The sequence below is a fragment of the Mastomys coucha genome, unplaced genomic scaffold, assembly GCF_008632895.1.
Source record: "Mastomys coucha isolate ucsf_1 unplaced genomic scaffold, UCSF_Mcou_1 pScaffold21, whole genome shotgun sequence".
Classification (NCBI taxonomy): domain Eukaryota; kingdom Metazoa; phylum Chordata; class Mammalia; order Rodentia; family Muridae; genus Mastomys; species Mastomys coucha.
The window spans coordinates 157,719,011-157,726,603 of record NW_022196904.1 but is presented as its reverse complement, the minus strand read 5'-3'; the positions used below and the strand labels follow the sequence as shown (position 1 = coordinate 157,726,603).

General features: G+C 42.5%; 1 long non-coding RNA gene across 2 annotated transcripts in view; it reads right to left on the bottom strand.

The window, feature by feature from the left end:
* The window catches only part of LOC116101126, a 19,739-nt gene extending 14,125 nt beyond the window's left edge, over positions 1-5,614 (bottom strand). For both annotated transcript variants that reach the window (XR_004122795.1, XR_004122796.1), the window contains exon 1: positions 5,236-5,614. This is a non-coding gene — a long non-coding RNA (uncharacterized LOC116101126). The remainder of the gene's footprint in view (positions 1-5,235) is intronic.
* Between the last annotated feature and the right edge of the window lie 1,979 nt (positions 5,615-7,593).

Below are 7,593 nucleotides of genomic sequence, written 5' to 3'. Positions count from 1 at the left end.
ATACTTATTTTTATTGTTATAATATTTTATAAATTTTAAGAAATATGAGAAAAAAGATATTGTAGGTATTGAAGGGGGCATCTCTGGGAGGACCAGTGGTACAAAAGGGAAACAAGAATGTGATTCAATTATATTTAATTGAAATATGTTTTTAAATGTTAACAAATTCAGATAAATTGAAAACATATAACTTTTCTCATCATAATGCAATAAAAGTTTTGTTTTTTTTTTTAAATATCTATCCTTACAATGTCTTGCTTGCACTGCCTTCCCTGAAACCTTACTCATCCATCCTTTGCTCACCAAATGTGTGTCTTCTGTGTCCTTTCTTTCTGGCTTTTCCTCTGCAGTTCTTGGGGGAAGCTAGTTAAATGTAATGAGTAGTAATCATGCTCCAGTCTAAACGCTAAGCTATCTTGAAATTTCTTCCAACTAACAAACATCTATTCCTTTTGAATCTCAGGCAGAACACAGCCAGCTTCTCTGCCCGAATGTAACACAAATGGCCTGCAGCCCAGCTCCTGGTAGACTTCTTGTTCTACTCTGAAATCTCATGAGGCTGGCGTTCACCGACTACAGTTCTACCCGCATTCTTGTCTTCCCAGCTCTGCTAGAATGGCCTGTTGAACTCTGTCAATAGCATCCTAGAGCCCCAAACTCTTCCATGGGTCTACCTCAAAACAGTTCTGAAACACATGACCAGGCTGATCACAACAGCCACCCTGTTTCTTGGTGGCAGTGACTCTATATTGGTTAACTTTCTTTGTAATTGTGTCAAAAAACCTGACAGAAGCAACTGAATGGAGGGGAGATGGATTTGGGCTCATGTTGTCAGAGAACATAGCCCATCAGAGCAGGGAAGCATGACAAGCAAAACAGCTTGATCCATGGTGGCAGGAGCCCACCACAGCAGCTTCTCACATGCTACTACCAAGAATCAGCAAGTATGGGCCAGAGCTATGGCAATTCTCTAACACTTAAAGGCCTGCCTCCAGTGACTAACCTCTACAAACCATGCCTCCCACTCCTTTGGTTTCACAGTACTGCCAACTGGTGATCAACTGTTCAAGCACATTAGCCTATGGGGAAAGTTTACATTAAAACCATACATCATCTGCCTTTGCTTTGTTTGCTCACTGACTGAATGTAGCTCCAAAGACCATACTGAGATGGGACTTTGGATTTTTGTTTTGCTTCTGCCAAGGCAGCCAGGGTAAACAAGTACAGTATGCTTAACTAGAGGGGAGAAACTTTCAAGCCCCCTCCAAAGAGGTGTCGACAGCCCCAAAGTTTGTCTTTCTTTTAAAGTTTTCAACAAATGAATAAATAATTGGTTGGTATCAATATTTAAGTGTGAGTTCCACTCTAGGAAACCCTTCTGCTTATGGATATTCAGTTCTTAACTTCTTAACGGCAAAAAGACTTACTTAGGTTCATATCAGTGTTTTTCTTTTAAGTAACAGAAAAACAACTCCAAATGGCTTAAACAAATGGGACACTTATTATCTTAGTAAGTTTTCCATAATATGAAAGCTTGGGAAATCAACATATTTGGCAGCTCAACATTATCCAGGACTCAAGTTCTTCTGTCCTTCTGTCCTTCTGTCCTTCTGTCCTTCTCTTCCCTCTCTCCCTCCTCCCATTTCTCCCCGTCTCTCCCCATCTCTCCCTGTCTCTCCCTATGTAGCCCAAGGCTGGCCAGTTTTTCTGCCCAAAGTAGCCCAAGTGCTGGGTGAGGAAAATGTACCATCATGCACACATTATCTTTCACTGTCCTCTGCATGTCAACTTATCCTTAGGCCAATGTCCTTGTTCGTATAGGAAAATTCTGTGTATGTCCACAAGGCTCAGTGCTGAACACATGCAACATAGGGAACAGTCACAGGGCAACTACTTTTGCTTCATAGATCTCTGCATTACATCTTACTCAGTATGTGTGATTCTTACCAGTTCCTAGATGAAACTTCCAGGAGGTGCACAATCTTCTACCCATTCATGGTTACTATATAAGCTACATCCAGCTTTATAGTCACACTCAGCTACATACATGATCTTGATCTGTAAGGATGCTGAATATAGTGAGGTAGAAAGAAGATGAATGGTATCCAAGACTGAATTGGATTTAATGTAATGTTTCTCCTTCTCTCCCATCAAATGGCATCTGTGGGCTGGGATTCTACAATGAAGCCACAAGAGACTGGACCAGCCGGAGAGTCGCTGATCAAAAGCATTGCTCCGAACTGTCAATACACAGATATGGTGGCAATCAGACTTTCAGGCCATGCTATTCTGGCTCTGAGATTCCACAGTGGTGGTAAACACTTTGCCCACTCCTGTAGTGGCAGCTCCTGTGCCCTGTCTGGAGACACTGCCAAGAAAAGGGTATGATTAACTCCCTACTAACTCGAGACACAGGTTATAGAAGAATGGGAGATGGCTTAGGGACAGGAAGATTTCACTTTTGTTTATGTAATCACTTCTTTCTATTGCTTGATTTCTTAGACTCCCCCTATCCCCACCCAACTTTCTGAAAGGATTTTACTGTGAAGCCTTAAGTTTTTGATGATTTTGGAACTTGCTGTGTTGACCAGGCTGTCCGTAAACGTTTATCAATCTTCCTGTATCCTGAATTTTAGAGTTGCAAATGTACCTTACCATGACCATCTCTTGATATTTTTAGAAACTGACTCACTCTCTTGGGCACTTTTGTAGGTTTACAGGAAATTTTTGCTAATAGGGCCATTTACCTGCAGTTTTCTTAACAGGATTTGATGCATATCCATTTGGGGTGGTCAGTCGTGACAGCATCTTCCTCCACTCCCCAGAGACTGGAGCTTATTTGTAGACTGTTGCTATTTGGGTCTCTTCGCATTTCCAGTTGGTCCAAGGATGACACCCAGGTATCTAATTTCCATATATCCCATGATACTTGAGTATTTGGGAAACAAATCTCTCACCCTACTAACTCTAGCATGCAGGTTCCTCCAAAGCCTTGTCCCACATTATACTAGAGCTGTTGGCTCCTCTCATATCATAATATTGCTCCAGGGAAGCAGCTGATGTTCTCCCTCACTTCTTCTGGAGGGCAGGAGCCCCTCAGCATAGGAACAACTCTCTGAGAACATTCCTTATAGCCACTCTTCCCTTTATACTCCAGCCTTCTAGCTAAGGAACTCTATTTCCCCAAGGGTCTTTGAAAGAGTGTGAAGGACCTTGAACTCCATGGACTGTGGGGTATTGCCTTACACCCCATTTGTGAGAAGTGCGGTTTTGCCTTAGCACCCAGTTATATGGACCTGGAAACATCAATGGATCAATGGAGCAAGAAGCTCCTGGGTCTGGAGACCTCTTCCTTTGATCCCAGAATACTTATTCTTAGCGTATCCCTCTGAAATATCACTCATCAGTGCTAGAGAGTAGTAAGAAGCCACAGACAAATCCATGTCTATTATTAACTAGGGGTAAGGTTTTAGTGCTCATGGCCACGGTAGAGAAAGGTGATGTATGACCAAATTCAGAAGACTGATACCCAGTGACATCTGCTAATTAAGCATGCAGCATCTATCAAATGATAATGACTTTAGAAATCTCAGAGTCAAGGATTTCTGCCAATAAATTTAATGTACCCTCAGAATCATTATGCTTTTGGAGGTGAATGGCAGAATTGGAGAAAGGGTGGATAGTGGAGCACAGATGGCTATAATCGGAATGAAGATGGGTTGGTAGTGAAAAGTGTTTAGCCACCAGAACCTTAAGGGCTATCAGAACGCTCATGGTTTTCACCTTCTAACAGACAGCAGTTGAGGGGCCACCTCCACCTCTCCCTTTGGGCTTTTTCTCCCAGGGAAATTTTCTCCATGTTCAAGTTTGATTAGGCATGATGCATCTCTTTTTCTCATGGTTGCTCAATGGATATCCCATGTCTCCTTAGACATGCTTATTGGTTCTCTGCTTCCTTTCATCTGTGAGAGAGGGCACCATTGATTGCAAATGGCTACCCAGCATGTTCTTGGGCCTTTGTGCAAACCTCCTTTTCTATCATGACCTGTGAGGTCTTGCTGTCAGCTCCCCACTGTCAATCAAGTTGAATCATGTCAAATTATACAGTGCTACACTCAGCCACAAGAGCTGGGTTGAGACCTAAAATTTCATTTTCACATGCAACTTAAGCCAAGACCTTTTTTTTTTCAGGTCTATAGTAGTATTGAAGAGAAAGTGGATACTAAGGGCCAAACAAGTCAGATAGGAGGCCAAAGTAAAATCCTTTGCATAGGTCCTGCTGAGTCAGGCCACGGTACTTCCCAGACCAGCTCTGATGTCCTGTTTTTTGGATGATACTTTATAAAGTACTCTCTGTCCTTATTAAACAACACATTATTGACATGTTTCTACTTGTTTGTTCTCTGTTGAACATTATGGTCGTTATCTCAACCTCTCCTTTCCATGGCTTATTTTAATGTCTAGGTTTGTCTATGTCAAATTCTCTATACAATGGCAGATTTTTCAAAAATCACTGCTTGAGAGATTGGGCTATAGCTTGAACAAACACTGGGGCTATTGAGAACACACCCAGTACGGGGCATGTATGCATCTGTGACCCTATAGGTTCATAGATCTAGGCAGAATACACATGGGTATGCACACATTTTATGTCTGTAGTCATGTGCTGAGGACGGAAAGACAGCGCTAGGAAGGCAGAGTCAGGAGGTATAAGTGTTCACAGCCTCATTCCTGAACTTATCTTTTATGAGTCTGGTGATGTTGCTCTTTTAAAGGCTGGGGCTGGCTCAGATGCAGATGTGAGGGAAGAAAGGAAGGTGTAGTGGATAGAGGAACTTTCCATTCTGACTACACTCGGAAGCTTAACTCTCTCAATGAAATGGTTCTTGTCTTCACTGTGCCCTGGCCAAAGCCTAGATTCTTTTCTTTCTAGGAAAGGAGAATAGATAATGTTCTGTCTTTGTGATGTCCCAAAGTAGATTCTATTGAGGAAACCATATGGAATGGATAGTAACCATGTATTTTCAGTCTTTCTTGGAGACTGTTTCTCAGATTTTGGGACTTCTCAAAACTTAAACTATTGTGGTTCACACATTCATATACCTCCCATTTCTGGAGTGCTTTATATGCTCACATGCTGGTGTGCTTTCCAGTTTTTAACTCACTAGGCAGGTATGATCATTGCCCTCACTTTACGGGGGTGAAAACAGAGATATAGAAAAGTAAACAACTTACCCAAAGTACCACTGCTGAGGCACGGGAACAGAATTTGGACTTATGTATTCTAGTTTGGGGGACCGAAAGCCTAGTCATTCTTCCAGTTTGTTGCCTTCTTTTCTTCCACATTAGAGGCCAAGGGGGGTCTCTAGATACATGCACCCCCCTATGCTTACTAATCAAGATGCCTGGGACTTGTAGAAAAGGTAACATCAGGAACTTAGCTGTTCTTTGTTCTTCCTCTCCTCCTGGTTGGTAGTACATCCGCATGGAGGCAAGGATAATCTCATCCTAGGGTTCTGTGATACACATCTAATAATGTGTAATGGGAGAAGAGGATGTACTTGGCCTCAATTTGTAGTTACTCGGGTCCATGCTGAGACATCTGCAGAGTGGTTTTCTTTGAGTGACATCACCTGGTTTCTTGAGTTCTAGAACAAGTTATCACACTCACATGACTTAAATGACAGAATCTTAAATCTGTCACTATTTCTTTTTTTTTTTTCTTCATGATTTATGCCATTTTGTATCTTTAGGTATCTCAGTTCTGGAACTGGAGGTCTGAGACTGGCAGGGCCAGGTTCTGGTGAGGACCCAGTTGTTGGCTTGGAGCTGCCATTCCTTTTGCTCCATCTTAATATAGCCAAGAGTAGGGTGAGGATGCAAGCTCTCACCATCATGGGCTGCCTCCAAACTCATGGTTACATCACCTTCTAAAGCCCACATCTCAGGATTCTTGGGATCTGTGGGGCCAGAAAGCAGTGAAACTGGGGGAGCCAGCCCTGAAGTAAGAGTGAGGTCAAGCTGTATCCAGAAAAATCTCATCCTGGAACCAGCAGGGCTAGGGCTGTTTTATTCCTTGCTCTGGGCCTGCACATAAGCCTTATGACCCCTGCCTCCACCACCCTGGGGTAGTCACATAGTCTGGCAGCCCAATACAGGTTTAATTTCTCCTCTCCCTATAAGAACATGTCCACCAAGCACCTGGAATTCCTCTCTCCATACACACGAGTGTTTTCAGCACCTCAGCCTCAGCCAATGATGTACTTACCCTGAAAATCCCTACCCACTCCCCAAGGTTTTTATAGCCCTTGTTACCCACAAGGAGAGAGCTGTTTCACTCCCTCTCAGGAGAAGGCTAATTTCTCCTACACTCCCACAGGAAGACATCCTGTGGAGCCCAGCTTAGTTTCTTCCAGTCCATCAGGTGTATGCGCAGTAATAACTGGATACTCCAAGGGCAGAAGCAGACCTGAGCCATCAGGGTCTGATTACAAGAAGTGAATTTGGTGACAAAACAAACAAAAAAAAAAACATGCAAGTCCTAGTCTAGACAGCTTATTCTCCTTGGTTATGTTTCTTTACTAAGGGCTGTCTATTGCAATGTGTATCTCTAAAGTAGCTTTGTTTGGGTCTATGTGGGGAGTAGGTAATTGGTTTAAGAAATATTTTTAAAAAGAGAAAAATCAGAATTTGGCCTTCAGGTTGGTACACCACTCTATTCTTACTCCTTACATCTATCACTCAGCCAGGTATGCTTGCCCAAATACTCTAAAGATGCAACTGTCTGAATTCTGAGCACTCTTTCAATGCCCCTCAAACTAGGGCTCCTTTTCTCATCTTCTGCTTATAAGGCAATCTTCCACCATATGTATCTCCATCTTCCCAAGCACATCTCTTCTAAATAATTCATGAATGGAGGGACCTGGCAGGTGGTCTCACATCTCAGGATGTGTGTTGGGTACAAGGATTTGTATATGTTCTTGAAGGCTGTGTCTGGGTTCTATGGGACTAGTGACTTTGACAAATGAGAAGGCTCCGAAGGATGTTAGATAGCACAGCCTGAGTTCTAGTGAGGTCAAGGGATAGCTATGTTAGAGACAAGAGAAGCTGGTACCTGAATCATTCTGCTATGCCCTATTCCAAGTCTCAGCCAGGAGACATCAGATCCAGACTCTTTCTATTCTAAATCTCACCAGTATACATCATCACTCACAGACTTGGTCCTAAAGCATTTGTCCAGATACCTTTGTACTCTGTGAGAATAGTCCAAATTCTCTGAGAATGACAGGTACACGCACATCTCCAGTGCACATATTTGTCTTGTATATATCTGACAGCGACACCAGAAATGTCTCTGGAATAAATGAATCACAAAAATTATGTCTCTGGTGGGTTAGAGTATGTCCAAGCAAAAAACATATATTGTAGTCTGAAGGTCCAGTGACTTTATTTGTGGATAGGGTTTTTGTAGAGATAATCAAGGAAAAATGGTTGTTTAATCCAATGTACTGGTACTATTATAGAAAGGCATATTTGGATATGGGTATATCTACATAAATAACAAAGATGATCTGAAGAGACACAGCGGTGCCA